Below are 20,992 nucleotides of genomic sequence, written 5' to 3'. Positions count from 1 at the left end.
GTTAGCTGTTTCTTTTTATCTCCAGAAATCCTAGATTTCCCTTTATTTTTCATTGGTCGAACAGCATTACTGGCAAACTTGAATGGGATTCTATGACAGACCAGTCATGATTTTCTCTCTGGGACTGTGAAAATTGCTTCTGAGACCAAAGGAGAGGAGGGAATACTTACTTGATAGGCAAAAAATAGTATTGGCTATACCTTTATTTTAGAAATAATGACACAGGACTCAGAGGTAAAGTGACATCCATGGTCACATAGCCTGGAGGTATCAGGTTCTGAACTGGAGAAGATTCTCTGACCACCATTTGCTTTGTTCATTGCTATATATTATTTTGATGCTAAGTAGAAAGAACCATGAAGATGTAGTACGTTATTTGGGGGTTAAGGTATTATGAGCCTCTGTTTTAAAAGGTAAATGTGATCTTTTTTTTTTGAGTTGGAGTCTCACTCGGTCGCCCAGACTGGAGTGCAGTGACCGCTCCGGCCACCGCAGCCTCGACCTGCTGGGCTTCGGCGATCCTTCCGCCTCAGCCTTCCGAGTAGCCGGAATTACAGGCATGCACTACCACGCCCGGCTGATTTTTTGATTTATTGTAGAGATGAGGTCTCGCTGCCCAGGCGGGTCTCGAACCCGCAGGCTCAGGCAATCCACTCACCTCAGCCTCCCAAAGGCACGGGATGACAGGCTGAGCCACCGAGCAAGGCTGTAAATGTGATCTTTTAAAGGGAAATAGAAACGGGATTTGTTGTTGTTGTCGTCTTTGGCGGTTTCAGGGAGGTTTAATGCCACACGCAGAGGCACGGACATCAAGCAGTTTCCAGAAACCCTGGATGCGCCGTTGTCCTGTGGGATCCCGTGGCGTCTGTCTCCAGGCTAGGGCCATTCCAGGCGTGGCAGGAGGAGAAACCGGTGGGTCTGTGCGGCCGCCCCTCAGTCGTCCCTCCTGAACTTGCCGTTGATGTAGGGCACCCAGTCCAGCATCAACCGCCAGTCGGTAGCCCACACCAACACCACGGTGCCCTCAGCGCCCCCCGTGCTGGCCGTGGGGATCCAGTTCTTGGCCGGCTCGCCGGCACCGCGGGCCCAGGAACCTGGTCAGCGTCTCAGCGGCGTCCGCACCCTCAGGGTGACCCTGCCCGCCCGGGCAGAAACGGGATGATTACATTCAAGTGTGGAATCATTAGGTAATTCCTTCACACAGCAATTCCTAGGTAAGTCCTAGCTTCATCTATTCATCTACCCATCTATTCATCTGTCGACCCGTTCTTCTTATCCTTTATTTTATTCATTCATTATCCATTCTTCCATTTTTAAATCTATACAGCCTTCCATATATCTACCCACTCATTCTTCCATCCTTTTATCTGTCTATCATCTATCTATCTATCTATCTATCTATCTATCTATCTATCTATCTATCTATCTATCTAGTATCTATTTGCCCATCTACCTATATCAACATAGTAATTCATACACACATTTATCTACCTATCTTTCTAACTATCCACTATTCCATTGATTTTTTTCCTCCCTCCCTTCCTTCCTTTTCTCCTTCCTTCCTTTGTTTCTCACCTGTTCAGTCATTTATTCTCATATAATATAACAGTGAAAAGGCCTATTATTTGCCTTCAGGAAGTTCACATTCTGTTGAGGAGCAGGCAATGCCAGTATAGTACACCCTGTGCTAACTAGAGATCTTACTCTGTGTGTCCAATGCCCAGGTCTTAGGTGGCCTTCACGGTTGGGCAGACAAGAGGCAGTCACTGTGGCTCAGTCCTGGGATCAGCGGGGCTGTACAGGTTGCTCATTGCCCATGCCTTAGGCCAGGGGATCCCTCAGTTCTGATGTGGATGCCCTGTGTCTAGCGCCTTGCCTTTGGAATGAGCAAAAACTTGCAGTTCTTTAGATGTTTTAAAACACCAAGTACATTTGGAAAAGGCTCTCCATTGAATATTTAAAATCATGTTTTATTTAAGGGAAATGAGTTTCATAAATTTCTGACCCATTTGAGCTTTATATCATTGTAATATTCTTTAAGAGCCAATTCGTGTCCAATAAGGCTTTTCACCTTGTTTAATGACTTTTTAAAATTCTCTTTTCTTGCAATCAAAACTGTATAAGGCAATTCGAATGCCAGAGGGTTCAAGTTCAGTTCAGAGTGCTCAAATCATGAATTCTGAGAGAATTTTAAGTTGTTGAAATGAGTTCTGCTCATTTAAATTCAACTCTGAGTCCCCTGCGATTAGCCCTGTGTAGACTCACTGTGGACATCATCTGACGTTTGAAAGGCTGGACTTTTCACTGAACATTTTGAAAAACAATTTAGTCAAATCTTGCCTTATACATATCTAACTTGTCCCAGGTAGAGAAATATGGCTTAGGTTGCTAATTCTGAGCAACTGAGCGGGAAGAAAGAAAAATCAATTAGACTTTCTTTATCATGCTGCATTTCTACTTGATCTCATTTTATACCTGTAGCACTACTGGGCAGTAGATATTATTTTCATGTTACTACTGAGAAAAATCTGACTCCAGAGGGTAAGTTGACTGGAGTCACACAGCTAGGAAATGGCAGAGAAGATTGCCAGGACTTCTGAACTCAAGTTTCATGGCCTCTGATGTTTCCGTTTTTTCTGTACACTCCTTGCTTTGTAAATTTCTGCTGAAATATGGCAAGAGGTCTCCACTAAGCAGTGTGTCAGGCACTTGATATGAGCACATTACTGCATTTAATTTTTGCTGTAATCCCCCTTTGCAGCCCAGAATTGAGGCCTGTGAAATATAAATAACCTGCCCCAAGTCACAGAACAGAGGCAAGCAGACTAGGGATTGAAGCCTGGCTCTGCCATTGCATTAGTTTCCGGAGGCTGCTATAATAAAATAACCACACGCTTGATGGTTTAAAACAACAGAAATTCATTCCCTCACAGTTCTGGAGTCAGAAGTCTGAAATCAAGATGCCAGTAGGGTTGGAGCTCTCAGGGAGAAACCGTTCCTTGCCTCTTCTTGCTTCTGGTGGCTGTAGACATTCCTTGGCTTATGGCCACTTATTTCTCTGCTGTATCTTTGCATCATCTTCTCTGCGGTGTGCTTTTTATGTAGACACTTGTTATTTGATTGGAGGCTCGTCCAGATAGTCCAAGAGATTTCCTCATCTCAAGATCTTTAACTGAATCACATCTGCAAAGACTTTTTATCCAAATGAGGACACGTTCACAGGTGCTGAAGATTAGGTCATAAGCACATCTTTTTGTGGGAGCCACTTATTGGTTGGTGACTATGAGACTTAAACCCTTCAACTGTCTTAGTTTCCTCCCCTGTAAAATAATCATGTCAGTAGTCCTTATCCCACAGTATGGATGTGAGAGATGAGCAGTATGGATCCTTGAAGTTATTTGAGCTCTCAGAATCCACTTAGTGCACGGACTGCTCATGACATGTCACACACAAGGCCATCACAACAGGCTATTATGGATCCACAGACACACAGGTTGGTAAAAGGTGACATGTATTATGCAAGAGGTGTGTTTGCATTTGCCTTATTCCAATCATGCAAATGAGACAAGGCAACACTTTACCTGTAAAAATTTGTTGCCAAGTTTTGACCCAGAGAATGGTCCTGTCCTGTATTTTTTATCCCCAACTGCCTTTACCAAGCAGTGTTAAGGAACCAGCTATTAAAACACTGAAGGTGTTTTTTCTTAAGAGTGTCTTCTTCCTGGGATTTGAAAGAGTTGAGAATCTCAGTCCCCTGTGACCTGGTGACTTGAAACATGACAAAGGCTTATCAGAACGGGTCTGGGCTAATCTACAAGTAAATCACTGCTCCTGACTTACATCACAACTTGCAAACATGCAACACAGCCTCGCTCCTGGGAGAAATATGTGGATTCAAACCAAATGATCAGGGCTGTTTTGCTTAACAAAATTTGGAAACTAAACCTATTTCTAAGTAGGGGGAATCTTTGTAATTGTGATGGGTCAGTATGAGTTTTGGGTTCATAGCAGCACAAATTGCCTCAACGTCCTCTCTCTCTTTTCCCCTTTCCTCCTCTATCTTCTTCCTTCTTCCCCTTGCTTCCTGTTTTCTGTATCTTGCATCCGATCTCTGGCAACACTCCATCACATGCTAGGACCTGCATTAGGCCAGGGTATATGATAGTGGGCTCATATTCTGGAAGGGAGTGAGGAGCATGGACAAACCGATCATCCTGTGGTGTTCCATAATGGAGGATGTAGAGAATTCTGGGGCCATGTTCCCTCTGGGAACATTGGCCATGATGGGGAGGAGAGAAGGGAGATGAAACTGGCTCACAGAGGTGTTTGAGTGTTGCTTGAAGGGTCAAGAGGTACAGGCCAGGCAGAGGAAACAGTGCATATAAAGGCTCAAAGGCAAAAAGGTAAATATCAAGCTTAGAAATTGTGTTTTTTAATGTGATCTGAGTACAGGACCCTGAAAGGGCCCAGGACCTGGAGAAAGAACCAGACACACCACACGGAAGTCAAAGGCCATTATACAAGGATCTGAAGCCAGAGATTGGCAAGGACCAGATCCAGGTTACTGAAATATTTCTCTGGCCTGAATGAAGGTAATCAATCTGAGGGGAATTGGCCTAGAGTGCAGGAAACCAGTTATGATGCTGTTTCACTGACTTCTAGGCTTCCTATAAACACCCATAAGTATGCATTGTTCTATGCATACTTACTGGCTTTGCCCTCACAATAATCTTGGGAGGAATATATTCCCTCATCTGGCAGAGAGAATAAATAACTTTCCCAAGGTCACCTAACTAATAACTGGCAGAGCTAGAATTTGAACTCAGGGGACCGGCTCCAGAAAATGAGACCCAGAGTGGGTCTATGACACTGAGACGCAGAAGGTCTAGACCTTGGGGTCTGATGGACAGGAAACAGTGACAAAGGCAATAGAACTTCTCAGTCCCAGGTTTAGACCTGGTCATGGGATCTGCTTTTCCCTCATCCCTATTCTACATTTTGTTCCCTAAAAGCTGGTGCCCATCCATGCCCCCACACCTGCCCTCCCTTGGCAGGCTCTTGAAGCTAGAGCAAGCTCAGCCCAGCGGTTGTGTCGTGGTATAGCATCAACGTTCTGGAGTCAGACTGCTGGATTTGCATCTCTGCTCTCCACATTTTAGTTCCTCACTATTCAGAATGGGGTTGGTGAGTCAGCAGCATAGGCTTGTTAGACACTTAGCATATCAGGCCCTATCCCAGACTATCTTAATCAGAATCTGCCTCTTACCAGTTGATTCGGAGATATGTAGGTTGATTCCTAGGTGCATTTATGTTTAAGAGGCACTGTCTTTCCTGTATAACTTTAACCAAATTATGTAACTCCTCTTAATATCAGTTTCCTCATCTGTAAAATGGGAAGGCTAATATAGTACCTTTTTCATAGGCTGACTTGAAAGAATAAATATTAAGTGTTTAGTTCAGGAGCATAGAGCAAACACTGAAAATATCGCCTACTATTGTTGTTGTTTAGCCCTTATGATAAAGATCAACTTTTGCATGCTGATTTGCAGGATACAAAGCACAAATCCATGATCTTAGCTGGTCATTGCAATACCTTGTGAACCAGATGAGGCGCTGAAGCTCTGAGAAATGCTGCAACAGGCTCAGAGCTAGTGTTTGGAGTCTATCACAAATGCTCCATTTTCAGAGAGGAATTGGATACAGATACATATAGAGCTTCCTTTATTATCTGTGTATAGCTCTAGTTTCATAGTGAAGAAGGAAGAGGAAGAGAAATCTACTAAACTTATGTTTTTGGTCAGCAGACATTTGGAGACCTTCTACACAGACAGCCCATCAGCATGCGAGATCTAGAGACTAGAAACATTTACCTGGTATTTTTCTTCCTCCAGATCCATCTCCACTCTTCTCTCTCCTCTATGCCTCAGAAGACTAACCTGCATGGACCACATCAGTGAGCTACCTTGTCTTCCGGATTCTGGGTGGATTTCTCAGACAGGGAGCCCAGCAGAAGGTGGTGGGTGAGAGGTGAATGACGATGGCGTATTTATTTCCTGGCTCCTTTTCTGGAGATTGCTCAGTGCTACATGGGGAAGCCCTCTCTATATCATGACCCTCCCTGGGGTTCAGCGCTTGCTCTCAATTCTTGTCCTTTGAGGTCTAGCATTGGAGATAGCTCTCCATCATGCACTCCCTGGGTATTCTGCCAGCATTTCTCATACTTTGCCCTCTCCCAGCCCTCACCTACCAAATTCTTCTGCTGTCATCCATTTTGCATGAGCCATCTGTTTCCTACCATGACCCTGACTGATGGGAGTGGGAATACAGGGACTCTTTCATTTTCTAGAAGAAAAGCTGAGGCCCAGTGAGGGATGTGATGCATCTATTGTTTCACAGTTGGTTAATGAGATAGCTAAGTCCACAATCCAATCCTATGAGTCCCAGTCACTATTTCCCTATTGTCTGATAGTCTCTTAACCTTATTTTCCTCTTCACTTTCGTCCAAGGCTCCATAATTACTTCTATATTCCTAAGTTTGTATTTTATTTCTTAAAGAGCCTCCCCCCAAACTGTATGAGCCTCAGACTCCATTCATACAGGAGACTTTCCTTTGCCTTGGGAGTTTGGTCATGCATTTGGCTTAAGCTAAGTGGGTAAACTGGGTGGGGGAGAGGGGGCTAAGGATGTCTTCAGGAGTTTCCGGTTCTAGATCCCAGACAGTCACTCATATGACTTTATCCATTTGCTATCTGGGACCAGCCCACCTTCTTCTCTTTGTTCCTTCTCTCGTCCCCATATCCCAGGCAGCACTCTCCATCTCTGGTCACTGTGGAAGGTGACACAGCTTCCCTTTGTACTATAATGTTGCTAAAGAAGCATAAAAGCTCTCTTGAAGTCTCTTGAGAATTTTATGGATGAATTTAGGAGTAAAGAACTAGTGACATCAGAATCTGTGAATCTTCAGAATATGAGACCACTTAGAAACATCTACTGTATAATCTTAGCCTTTGATGATTTAGAAATGAACTAGATTGTGTCTTTTCTAGATCCTTCATTATGTCTGTCACTGAGACATCTCTTGGATCCTCTTCTGGGAATGGGCTCCAGCCATAATGAACTGCAGTCATTTTGGACTGTGAAGAGATCTTGAGAGTGGAGTTCCCACCCAGAGGAGGTTGGGCTTGTGAAAAAGTTTTTGGAGCAAAGTCAACATATTAGCCAACTTTCTCTCTTGGAACTTACAATGACAGAGGAATGAACTTTTGTCTTAACCCACTGCTATTTTTTGAGTCTCCCTTATCTTTAGCAAAGCCTCCTTTTACTATACAATATCTTTCTTTTAGGGTCATGGTGAATGTTAGATATATTTTGTTCAATGTTCCTGTCACATGATAGACACCAAATGAGTACTAGTTGTTAGTACTGTAATATCACCAAGCCTGGCATATAGTACATACTCGGAAAGTTATTAAGAGTTGCATTAATTAAAATTCATGTTTCAGGATAAACCTTATCTGAAAAAATATTCTTAGGTTATTCTTTATGGAAAAACAAACGGATGGTTTTGCAACCTTAGTCAGTGTAAGTCCAGGCTGGAACTAAAGCTGGTCTTGTAATAGACCAGATTCTAGAACAGACTCATTAATGGGAGCAGTTTTGACTTTTCTCTAGCTAACTTGATTGGCTGCCTATAGAAGCAGAGGGCTGGGGTCAGACCTCAGGCATTCCACCATGCTCTGGTTTCATAGTCATACAAGTAACTCTGGCTAAGCTGACTATCCAGATCAGCCTAGAAAAGAAAAACTGAGCAATAAGAAGACACAATGGACTGGGCATGGCGGCTCATGCCTGCAATCCCACCACTTTGAGAGGTGGAGGCAAGAGGATTGATTGCCTTAGACCAGGGGATCGAGACCAGCCTGGACAACTTGACAAGACCTCGTTTCTACAATAAATAAAAAATTAGCTGGGTGTGGTGGCACACACCTGTGGTTTCAGCTACTTGGAAGGCTAAAACAGAAGCATCACCTGAGCCCAGCAGGTTGAGGCTGTGGTGGCTATGAGCATGCCTCTGCACTCCAGCCTGGGTGACAGTGAGACTGTGACTAAAAAAAAAAGTCACAATGGGGGTGAATAAGTTGGAAGATAGAGGTGACGTTTATATGAGTCTGATTTTTTGAGGCTTCAAGTGAAGCCATTTTCTTATTCATTATCCTTAGTTAGTACAGATCCCATTACCTCAGAAAGAAGGTACCCACAATTTATTATTTAAAGATCTTGCTCTGATTTGTCCTACTAATACCAAATTTGGGGAGACTGCTAGGATGACAAAATGTGAATTAAACATTTATTGAGCACCCATCTTGTGGCAAGTTCTTTACTTATGAAATTTTCTTAATCTAATCCCCATAGAATCATTGAAAATTAAATATTGTTGCCCCCAACTGGGGGATTGAAAGAATGGAAGTGGGTAGGGGTAAGTGAGTCACCCAAGGTCACACAGTGAGTAGATAGCAGAACTGGAATTCACACCAATTCTAACTTGAAGTCCCAGAGTCTTTGCAAATATAGTATCTTAAAGCCTTCACATGAGACCAGGTTTTAGGAACTATCTCTTTCCCTTGAGTAAGCTCGAATTTCTACCCTATGACTAAGATGGGAAAGGACTGGCATGCAGATCCTCTCCCATCCCTGGAGGCACTGGCTCTGCCCTTTCTGGTAGCCCCAACAAGTTCTGGATCCTTACTGAGGTAAGCACGCTGAGCTTGATGGCTTGATGGCTCTGTGACAAGGTTAGCATCCAGGAGCTGCATCCTGCCTGTCATCATGTCCCTGCTCTGGTAAGCGCCTTGCGGCTGCTTCATAGTGACACTGCATAGCACTGCCACTCAGTATTCCCTGCCACAGGTGTGGGAAGGCTCTGTCAGATAGTGTGAGTAAAGTAATGCTAGGTCGTTCTTCCAAAGACATATGAGGCAAATTACCAGCTTTACTTTTCTTTCTCTTAAAAAAAAAAAAAGTATAGCTGGTCGCTTCCAAAGGACTGAAAGGCTCTTTCTGAGCCTGTGCCTGAAGACTGAGAATCTGACTTGTCATGATGAACTCACCATAGAATGCCCACAATTTATTTTGGAACAGTATGGTTGATTGTATTAATGGGCACACTTTTTCCCACCCCTCGCTGTGTTCATGCCCTTTTTCATCTAATGTCACAGCACCTTTCATCAAGACATCAGTCTTTTCGACAATCTTTGCGTCCGGGCTGGCTTCATGACATGCTTTGGCCAACGAGTGTGGCAGAAACTATGAAGTGCCGGTCCCAAGCTTTGCCCACTCTCTTTTGGGACTTTGCCTAGCTCTGTGGTAAACAAGCCGGGGCTAGCCTGCAGAAGGATGCGAAACCGTGGAACCGAGAAGCATTGCAATCAAAGCTGTCGTAGATCAGAAGGACTCCCAGCCCACAGCTGAAGTGTAGACTCACAGGGCATGTGTATTATAGTTTTAAGCTTGAGCTTAAACATTGGTATAATGTTTATGACAATAAAACTACTTTAAAAATAATAAAATGCAGTGATAAAACTAATCACTGATCTTTGAAGCAGTTGGTTATGAAGCAACAGCTGATACAGACATGTCCATAAAAGCAGATTTCTAATAAATAAAGCTGTGAAGTGCCAGGTACTGTGCTGAGTCCTTGCATACTTTCTCTCTTTTTGTCTTTACATCCATAAAAGCTTCATTTTATTGAACACTCAGTACCAAATACTGTGCCATTGGATTGTATGTCATACAGTTTCATCCTTATACCCACCCTATGGGGTATGCCTTATTATTTCCATTTTATAAGTAAAAAAATGGAGTCTCAGGGAGGTTAGGTAAATCAACTAAGCCTATGATTACCAGATGAAAAATGGCAGAGCTGAGCTTTGACCTCAGATCTGAATCTCAGACTTGTGTTTTCTATCCCTGGACTTTTACTTTCCTGAGTGGCTTTCAAGAGAGATACTTTTATACCCCATTTTTAGAGAATGACTCAGCATTTTAAAGACATTAAATAACTTGACCAAGAATACCAATTAATACGTGGAAGACTTGGGTTTTGAACCTAATGTCACTGATCCCAAAACTCGAATTCACTCACGTTCACTATTAAGAAATATATCTTAAATGGAGAAGAACATGTTTATATCTGTGCTAGGATCATGTTATTTCTCTGTTTTAGACACATGTTCTGTTCTGTTTGAGTGTTTTAGAAGGCCATGTTTTAGAAACCCCAAAATGTAACAGAAAGCAGGTTATAAAGGAACTGGTGAGAGTTACTGCCCAGAAAAACCAGCTGGGAAGCATTTCAGTGTCAATCTTATTATTGCTTTTAAATTAGCAGTAACTTCAAAAACCTTTGAAGTAGCTGGCAGGGAATGCCTGGATTGGGGAAAACAATCACGACAGGGTATTCTCAGCAGGCATGTGCCTCCTCTTTATGCCTCAGCACCACAGAAGGTTGGACAGGAGGTGGAGTGACCTTAGCCGGAAGCTTCTAGCAGACATGGATTGCCAGGAAGACCCAATTAGCCTGTCCCTCTCAGTAGCTAAAGCCCAAGCAGAGGAATAAATTATTTGTGGCAACGGCCGAAGCTGCTGACAACTTCAGAGACCACCTGTGCGGTCTTCCTAAGTTGAGCTGACTAGAAGGCCCTGAGAGGTTCTAACCCCAGGGACCTGATGGATTTGAAACTGAGGGTAGAACTGAGTTAAATTGAACTATGGTTCCTAACATCTGAAAAATAAGGTGTTCCTTTTTTCCCACCCCAAACCTCTATCTGAAGACCTACCTCCACTGTCTATCCTCCATATATGGGTTTAGAGTTTATTTCTCCTTTTTTTAAAAAAAAAAATTTATTTTAAAGATGTGGGGTACAATTCAGGGTTAGGTATACAAATGTTCATTATGCAGGTACCCTTGTTGATGAGGTGTGCCCCCCTCCCCTCACAGTTTCCCACTACTGCCAATCCCTTTCTTGTAGTATTATAATTGTTCAAGGTCCACTTATGAGTGAGAATGTATGGTACTCTGTTCTTTGTTTGTGTGATATATCACTGAGTATGATAGACTCTAAACCCATCCAAGTTGCTGCACAGTCCATGTTTGTCCTGCTTTATGGCTGCATAATATTCCATTGTGTATATATGCCATTTTTTATTAGAGTTTATTTCTTCTTTGAAATATCTGACATGTCCTGGGACTTCTTTCTCTTTAAATATAACTCACCCATCTCTCTGCCCATCTGTCCATTCATCCAACCGTGCATCCACCCATCCAGCATTGGATGACTTCTCACCCTATGCCTGATGTTACCAGGCCTAATTAGTAAAGGGAAGACTTGGGTTTTGAACCATGGGTTGTGAACTCACTGACCTCCAAATCCAAATTCATTGATATTTATTATTAAGAAGTGTGTCCCAGATGGATAAGAACACATATCTGTGCTAGATGCCACTGATCCTAAGATGGACAAGGTCACCCTTGCCTTCAAGATGTTTAAGTCTTGTAAAGAGTTTAGAGACCACCCAATGGGCAGACCAAGTATGTGCCTGGGCCACCAACAGAGCACGAGTGCCAAGAAATTGTTTGGAAATAATATGACATTTTTTGCCCACGCACAACTATATTATCAACAGGGGAAGATCGTACCTAATTTAAACTTCCTAATGTGTATTTATGCTTTAGGAGTATTTTGTTTTGCATTATTTATAATAAGACTCACAATCTTTCCAAGGCTTAGAGTTTCAAAAGATTATTCTTTGTTTTTATAAAGAAAAACACTTAAGCAGTTATCTAAGTTATCCGGATAAGAAATGTTTGTGAACTGTAGAATGAAGAGAAGTGTGCCTGTGTGTGGGGGGGGTATGCATGTGTGCACATATGTATGCATTTGTGATCAGGGAAGCCCAGTGGAGCATAAATCAGCTATTCTCTTCTGTGTGTTCTCTTAGCACCTAGGTTGAACTTCTATTCTTGCTCCTGCTTTAATTGATGATTCACGTGTTCATTCATAGATGCTGTGGGGTCCCACCCACCCCAAATTCTGTTGACATCCCACTCTTAATGTATGCCCATAATGTCCTACCACTGGCACCCACAACTTGCTGCCTGGAGTATTTTTCTGTATCACAGATAGGGAAACCAAAAGTGTAAGGGGGTTAGAAATCCAGGATCTCGGAAGATGTGTGGTTCTTTCCACTATGTTTGTGTCACCTTGAACACCAATGATCTATAAATTAACAACTTATCTGCTTCCCACTCCCCACAAACCAAAAATCAGTGGTCAAGCAGACACAGCAAACCTACAGAAAGAGCTTCCATTTAGTAAAGGGGAGGGTGGGACAAATCCAACAGCCACTAGTCCATAGCAAATAACAATTCCTGAAGGGTGGTTTCTTGTTTAACAACTTGGAAGTTTTCTTGCTTAACAATTTAGTTGGTTCCTGTCCTATATACTTCTGGAAAATTCTGCATAAAAGAGTGACGACAGCCCCAAATCTCGTCCAACTAGAATTTTAAACTTAAAGGCTCTTGGATTTTAATCATAGATCTCTGTGTTGTATTCTTCTCCCCAAACTTGATGGCATCTGAGGCAATAGGCTTTGGCCAGGCAGCAATATACTTATTTTCATTTTACTAGCAAGTTTATTTGCTAAGGCTGCAACTGCTGATAACAGATTCAGGTTAGGTTATAATCTTTCTAGAACTCAAATTAGGTAGTCTAGATGACAGTCTGAAGGCAAAGCAAAATTATGTCTTGTGTTTGTTTGGTAAATTGATAGATATTGTTTTACTTTATTTTTTGTGGAACTTTGCTAAAAATGACAGATGTTGTCACATACCAACTGTGGTGAGCAATCTCTATGGTGATTCCTCATGATTCTCACCTGGAATTTTCTTATATAACCTTCAACCCTGGGTATGGGTTGTATTTACTGATTCACTTCTAGGTAACAGAGCATGAGGTCTGACAATTAAGTTCAAAAACTCATCCTAGAAAAAGTGCTACATGTCTCATTGCTGAATTATATCATTACAGTCATCTGCAAAGTACTCCCCTTGGGAAGCTTTGCACTGATGCCAGTGACTAGTCCACTTGTCAAAGCAATTGCAGGTAAATGATCTTAGCTGAGATGGCACCCTTGACGGACTCCTCCAAGATGTGTTTCCATAAGTATCTGTGTAATATACAAAAAAATATTCAAAAAGCAGCAAATCTTGTAACTAATCTATGCAATATTTCCCAAACTTCAGTTTTCATTTCACCTTTATGACTTTTGCTATATTTTAAGCTATTTATCTCAGTGATTTATATTGAATTATGTAGTGAAAAGTTATTTCTTTACATTTATATACTATCTGCGCTATCTTTACATAAGGCATTTTAAAATCGAGTTACTTTTTAAAAACTTAAACAGTGCCGGGCTCGGTGGCTCAGCCTGTAATCCCACGCCTTTGGGAGGCTGAGGTGAGTGGATTGCCTGAGCCCGTGGGTTCGAGACCCGCCTGGGCAACTTGGCGAGACCTCATCTCTACAATAATTCAAAAAATTAGCCGGGCGTGGTAGTGCGCATCTGTAGTTCCAGCTACTTGGATGGCTGAGGCGGAAGGATCGCCGGAGCCCAGCAGGTCGAGGCTGCGGTGGCCGGGAACAGCCACTGCACTCCAGTCTGGGTGACAGAGTGAGACTCCAACTCAAACAAAAATAAAAACTTAAATAGCTATGTCTAAAATAAAGACATTATATTGTTACCTTTAATTAGAAACTAACACTTTTCATAAAAGTTGTGAAAAAATAAATAAGATAAAACATTAAAAAAATTATACGGGGATACCATGTCAGCCAAAAGTTCTGAGTCAGCCATTAGTTTCCTCTGTTATCTATTAATAATAAATATTAGCAATCTCCAGGTGGTGGCTAACTTTTGGTGAGTGAGAAGGATGGTAAAGAGAGAAACTTTCTCACTGCACTACTAAATACAACTTAATGTCCTGTCTGTGTGCCACTGAAATGGTCTCAATTTCACTAGAGATCTATGTTCTACACTTGGGGCACTCTGGTGCATTCTTGTGACCAGTGAGAAAACCAATTTTTCCAGAGGCCTCATGTGATTCTCTGTTTGCCCTTGGTTCTTTGTAATGTCTGTAAAAAAATTTATTGCCTGATACCAGAGTCGGCTGTTTCAGAGTCTGTATCTACCTCCTAGACTGTGAACTCTCAGACGCTGAGCCTGATTGAGCTTTGTTCCCAGGGCAAGGCCCAGGCCTGCCCAGTACCACTGCCTGTAGTGGGCTGGAGCAAATGGAATTGTTGAGGACACATGGCTTGTGTCCAAGATGAAAGGAAGGCCTCCATCTTCTGTGTCCTCCCTCATCATGCTTTCCAAGTCAGGTTTTTAGAAAGGGAGATCAGTTTGATTCCAGGAGCAGAGATCAAAGGGATTTCAAATAAAGTGCTATGTTTTTATTTTGAAAACTCAAGGTTACCTTTGCCTTTTTCATGATAAATAGCTGCGTATATAATAATAGGTTAAAAATCATCAGTGGTTCAAAGTGGAACTCTCCAGCAAAGTCAGTTCAATAATACTACTGTTATTGTTGATGAGGATAGTAAAAACAACTGTCATTTACTGAGCATTTTCTGTTTCAGGTACAGTTTTCTTATGAGCTAGTTACAATTACTATTTACATTTTCTTCATAGGAAACTGAGGCACACACAAGAAATGACAGCTGGTAAGTGATGGGAGAGACTTAGGTACCCCTTGGACTCACCTGGTTTTTGATTCAGGGTTGCTATAGCAACAAGCTCAGTGTGCGTTCCACTCACTTCGGTAGGTATGATCTGACAGCATCTCATCCCAGGCAGTTCAGTATCACCTCCTGTTCTGGGGCTTCTCTGTGACCTTGACTTCATTGCACCCTCAATCATCTGTGCATACCCAGATCACAAGAACCAGAGAATCAATGTGCCATGGGGCCAGCTTTCAATCGGTAGGAGGCTGAGTCAGGTAGCTTGACTATTGTCTGGAACAGGCTGTGCAGAGATGCATTGCATATATTTTTTTGAAGGACAGTTCTACAGAATCAAACAATTAGTTGTGACTTGTGCCAGCCAAATTGATAATGCATCTTAATTGGCCCAACCTCTTTTCCTATTTCTTCCTCTTTTCCCCTCACTCTTCCTCTCTGGGATACATGATCGCTATCACAGAGGCCTGTCCCTGCTTTCCAGAGAACCCAGACTAGGACAGTCCAGATTTGTCTGAATCCAAAGCCCATGCCCAGACGCTGTGATATGTTGGTTCTAGGCATGCGTTTTGGGGATGGTCTGCCTTCCTGGTGAGATACTGTGCCTTATGTCATCTTGACGATATCCTCTGTCTCCCCACTGTCTGATATTCTTTGAGTTCTGTTAGTGGAGGAACAATGCTCATTTCTGGTTTTAGCCCCTAAATGTATCTCCCTCCTCCCTTTGGTGAATGGTTTCCTCTTTCCTTCTTCTCTGTTCCTTTCTACTTCCTTTCCTGGCTAATTTCTACTTCTCTCTCAACATTCTGTCCTCATGGCCTTTTCTGATGCTCACTGTTTGCACTGCCTTCGGCCTGGATTAGGTCTCTGTTCCTTGTGCCTTACCCTCGCATGTCTGCCTTGCAGTCACCATCTGCTTTCTATGTGTGCTTTGAGGACAAAGGTGGTATACTCCTGACATGTCTATTCTTAATTGTAACATGGGGTCTGTTGGAAAGCATCCACTAAATGAAGGTGATGGCCAAGTGACCAGTTGACAGATGGCACTGAATTCCAGTCCTTCCCTGACACCTACTGCCATGGACTTCTGAGCAAGTCACTTAAAGCTCTGAGCCGCAGTTTTCTAATCTGTAAAAAGGGAGCAACAACAGTAGCTTCAGTATAAGGTTCTTCTAGGGATTACATTACATAAGCATATATAGAAGTTAGTAAGAAATAAATAAATGTTAACTACTCATATCAATAATAAAGTGGAGAGTTAGAGTTCAAGAACTACCTATGGGGCACAATGTTCACTATTAAGGGAATGGGCTACCTGAGACCCAATCCTCACCACTATGCAATATGCCTACGTAATAAATATACATGTGTATCCCCAAATCTAAAATAAAAATTTTTAAAAAAAGAGAAAACAAAACAAAACAAAACAAATACAGGTTTAATAAGTACCTCCATATTTTAGAGTCCCTGGGGCTCTCTTCTGGCTCTGCAAGCTGACAAATCAGTTTACACCTTTTTATTAGTCACCCCATGTGCAAGGCTCTACACACTGGATGGAGCCTTGAAAATAGTAAGACACCGTGCCCGTCCTCAGCGAGTTCACAGTCTAGTAAGGCTAAGGCGAAGTCTACAATCTTTTATCATGAACACATCATCTCCCATCTTGGGGACACATGTCTTTATTTCTTCAACAAAATAGTTGTTGTGCACATACTACATTCCCAGCTCTGTCTAGTTGTCCGAAAGACAGGCCAAAAGTATATAAAGAAACACACAATCAAGAGGAACAAAGTATATGTTCAACCAGTGAACAAGAGAATTCCTGGAGGAGACATCAGATTGTGCAAAGGGTGTGGTAGGGGGCAGGGGTAGTCCCAGGAAGAAAAGTGGGTAAGGTTGGCAGGCAAGCCAGGGAAAGTATGCAAAGGACTATCCTACTCAGGAGGAATCCTTTCCATCACAGAAACCCAACCGGATGGTTTAGGTGAAAAGGAGCTGGACTTGTGTGGCAGGCTTGGGTATGGGCTGAAAAGGAGGCCTCAGAGAACTGGACCCAGGGTAAAAGACATTGCTTCTCTCTTCTGCCTCTAACTTTCTATCTTGATTCTCAGTTTCCTTTATACCATTTTCTTTTTCTTTTTTTCTTATTGCAACGGTGGAATGAGAAATTCCTGTGCAGTGAGAAACAGGATTGTAGGTAAGTCTAGAATTATTTTTTTTTCTGGCCTAATGACTTAAAATAAAAAGAAACTCTATTGTTAAAAGAAAAATTCCAGGGAGGACTGATTGGCTTTGTTTGGGTCCATGGTCTTCCTGGATCACCAGTCACAATGACCAAGGAATGAGAAAATCTAATCATGGCATCAGGACTTACTAACCAAAGGAGTTGAAAAGCTCCTACCCAGACTCAGACCAAATGATAGCCCAAGCCTCGAATGCCATCCTAAGAAGTTCAGGTTGTATCTGAGGGTGGCATAAATTATTTTCGGGTTTGAAGCAGGGGGATGAAATGGTCAGTTGTGTGCTTAGATGGAGCATCCCAACAGCAGGATGGAGAGGCAGTTGAGTAGGTGGGGTAGGTAGGGTAGATAGGCAGCCAGAAGATCCATTTCAATACTAATGTCCAAGGCCAAGCAAAGCCTTAGCACAGGAGTTGTGCACAAGGTTGGTGGGAGTGTGGGTGGATGAAGGAGAGAACAAAGTGGGTTGATGTTCCCTTCCGGGTCCCAACTGGAGGCAGATAGGAAAACTCTAGTCACTGCTGTGTGAATTGCTGAGGTCTTTTATGAAGTCATTCTGGCTTAGCAGTTGGCCGATATTTTAGTTCTGCTTTTGCTTTTACTGAAGCAAAATGGGGGGCAAGGTGCAGGATACCTGCTCTTGTGACTAGGATGATGATATTTTAATTTAACAAATATTTTATTGAGTGCCCATTAAGTGTCATATCTGAGGCTTTTTGTATTTTTCAAGCCGAATGAAATAAGACTGGCAGAAAAGTTGCATAACGATCTTCTTTTTGCGAAGAACACTTTGCATTAACACTCTTCTCTCTTTTCATCTTTACCATGGGCCTGTGGGGTAGCAGAAGACACATGCTGACCTGCATTTACACACTCTTTCTGAGGAGTGATCTGACTGCCTAAATAAATAGAGGAGAGTCCTCTTCAGTCCTACCCACCCTCACCTCCTGAAACCCACAGGTCTTGACTCTTTTCTGTCTCATAGAAGCTAAATGACTCCCTGAGGCAGTAGGGTGCTGGTAAATATTGAACAACAATCTCTCTGAGCAGCTTTTGCTGATTTTCATGGTGTGAATGTTCTCACCTGGTTGATTTCAAACTAGCACATGTCACTGAATATAGTGTTGAGAAGAGATGCATGAGCACAATGGGATTTCTGTTTTTTTAAAAAAAATTTATTAAAATTCGGGGGGGGTACATGAGCAGGTGTGCCATATGGATATATTGCATAATACTGGAGTTTGGGCTTTTAGTGAACCCATCACCCAAATAGTGAACCTAGTGCCCCTTGGTGGTTTTTCAACCCTCACCCGCTGCTTCTTCTTCCCTAAGGCATCACTAGTGTTTATCATTTCCATCTTTATGTCCCTTTGTTCTCATTGTTAAACTCCCACTCACAAGTGAGAACATACGGTATTTGATTTTCTGTTTCTGAGTTAATTCACTTGGGAAAATGGCCTCTAGGTTCATTCATTTTTTTATGACTGCTTCTTATACACATATCCTGTAGTGTATACGTACCACATTTTCTTTATCCAGTCGTCTGTAGAGGGACACAGGCTGATTCCATGATTTTACTATTGTGTCTAGTGCTGTGGTAAACAAATGAGTGCAGGTGTGATTTTTATATGATGATTGATTTTCCTTTGGATAGGAAGCCGGCAGTGTGATTGCTAGGTTGGATGGTAGTTTCATTTTTATTTCTTTGAGAAATCTCCATACTACTTTCCACAGGGGTTGAACTAATTTACATTCCCACCAACAATGTATAAGCATTTCCTTATTTTCCCACCTTCACACCAATATCTTTGACTTTTTAATAGTAGCCATTCTGACTGGTGTGAGACACTATCTCATTGTAGTTTTAATTTGCATTTCTCTAACTATTAGTGATGCCAATCATTTAAAAAATATGTTTGTCGGCCACTTGTGTATCCTCTCTAGAGAAGTGTCTATTCATGTCCTTTTCCCACTTTCAAATGGAGTTATCTATTTTTTTTCTTGTTGAGTTGTTTACGTTTCATGTAGATTCTGGAAATTAGTCCTTTGTCAGATGTGTGGTTTGCAAGTATTCTTCTATTCTATAGAATGTTCACTCTTTTGATTCTTCCTTGTGTGGTGTAAAAGCTCTTTATTTTCATTAAATCCGATTTGTCTATTTTTGTTTCATTTTTTTGAGGTCTTAGTTATAAATTCTTTGCCTAGGTCAATGTCCAGAAAAGCTTTTCTTAGATCTTATTCTAGAATTTTCATAGTTTCAGGGATTACATTTATGCCTCTAATCCATCTTGGTTTAGTGCTTGTATAAGGTGAGAAGCAGGCATCCAGTTTCATTCTTCTTCATATGGCTGCCAGTTTTTTCAGCACGATTTATTGCACATGATGTCATCTTTACAGAGTTTTTTTAAATTTAAATTTAAAATTTTTTTAAGGATCAGTTGGTTGTAACTAGATGACTTTATTTCAGGGTTTTCTATTCTGTTCCTTTGGTCTGTGTGTCTATTTTTTATACCAGTATCATCCCGTTTTGGTTACTATAGCCTTGTAATATACTTTGAAATCAGGTAATGTGATGCCTCTGGCTTTGTTCTTTTGCTTAGAACTGCTTTGGATATTTGAGCTCTTTTTTGGTTTTCATATACATTTTGGAATTGTTTTTTCCTAATTCTGTGAAAAATAATGTTGACAATGGGCTTTCTTGAGCCCGAGGATTTAAAAATCTTATTAGCCAGACCACAGCCTGGGCCCTGGAGGAGCGAGTGGAAACCCCATTCTCTCAGAGTTTGGTCTATGGCCTGCTTATGGGTGTTAAGTTGTGTCCTTCACAAAGGGTATATTGACATCCCGATGTCCAGTACTTCAGAAAATTACCTTATTTAAAAGGGGTCATTATAGATACAATTAGTTAAGATGAGATTGCATTAGAGTGAGTCCCTGATCAAATGTGACTAGCGTCCTTATGAAAATACACTCATGTGAAGACTCGGAGACACCAGGAGAGGGTCATGTGAAGATGGATGCAGAGAATGGAGTGATGAATTTGCAGACTGGGGGATGCCTGCAGCTACCAGAAGCTGGAAGAGGCAAGGCAGTTTCATCTCAAGGGCTTCAGAGGGAGCAAGGCCCTGCCAACATCTAAATCTCAGAATTTCAGCATCCAAAACTGTAAGAAAATGCATTTCTGTTGTTTCAAGTCACCCAGTTTGTGCCACATGTTATGGCCACACTAGGAAATTAAAGCTCTGCATTCTTTCTTTTCCCTGCACCTTCTATTTTGAAATATAGCTGCCTTTGGGGAAAATCCCATTTTGTGTGTGTATTTGATGGTTCCAGTGCCCGCTCATTTTACTCCTTCCACACTTGGATCAGAATACAGGAATCTGGTACAATGAACTAAAATTTAGGAGAACTCATTGCCTTATAGACCTAAGAAAGTTACCATATTCACTGAACAGTACTATACCAAGTGTTCTTTATGTGTTTCTACATTTAAAAAAAATCTTCACAACAACCTGTGACTAGGCATAATTATCCTCACCTCACAAATGGGGAATCAGAAGGTCAGTGATGTTAGATAACCTGTCTGAGGTCACAGAGCTGGTGAATGACAGCAGAGAAGACAACTCAGGTGTGGTGAGCAATCTCCGACACATCAGGACATCTTAGCACTCCACCCTGTGGCTGATTTGTGAGCATCCCAGTGGGCTACAGCTGCACAGACACCTCTTGGTCAGCCTCATCTGGGCACTGAGATCAGATGGGATCTGAGGACAGGGAGGAAGGTGGAGGGCAGTCAACTGAATAAGTAACCTTGGATCCCTTTGATGAGCTTGTCCACATTTGGTGTTAGCCATTTCCATGTGGCAAATAGCAATGAAGGATCCACACCAATTTTATAATACAACAGCCTTAATTATTTATGTGTGTGTGACACGGAACAGCTGTGACAGACTTTCTCTT

The 20,992-nt window shown here is 42.0% G+C and overlaps 1 pseudogene; it reads right to left on the bottom strand.

Moving 5' to 3' along the window:
* Positions 1-933: 933 nt before the first annotated feature.
* Positions 934-5,897, bottom strand: LOC110596573 (annotated as a pseudogene).
* Positions 5,898-20,992: the final 15,095 nt, after the last annotated feature.

The sequence above is a fragment of the Carlito syrichta genome, unplaced genomic scaffold (assembly GCF_000164805.1).
Source record: "Carlito syrichta isolate Samal-C Ts95f unplaced genomic scaffold, Tarsius_syrichta-2.0.1 Scaffold310765, whole genome shotgun sequence".
Classification (NCBI taxonomy): domain Eukaryota; kingdom Metazoa; phylum Chordata; class Mammalia; order Primates; family Tarsiidae; genus Carlito; species Carlito syrichta.
The sequence above is the reverse complement of the archived record's forward strand: the minus strand, read 5'-3'. Positions and strand labels throughout refer to the sequence as shown.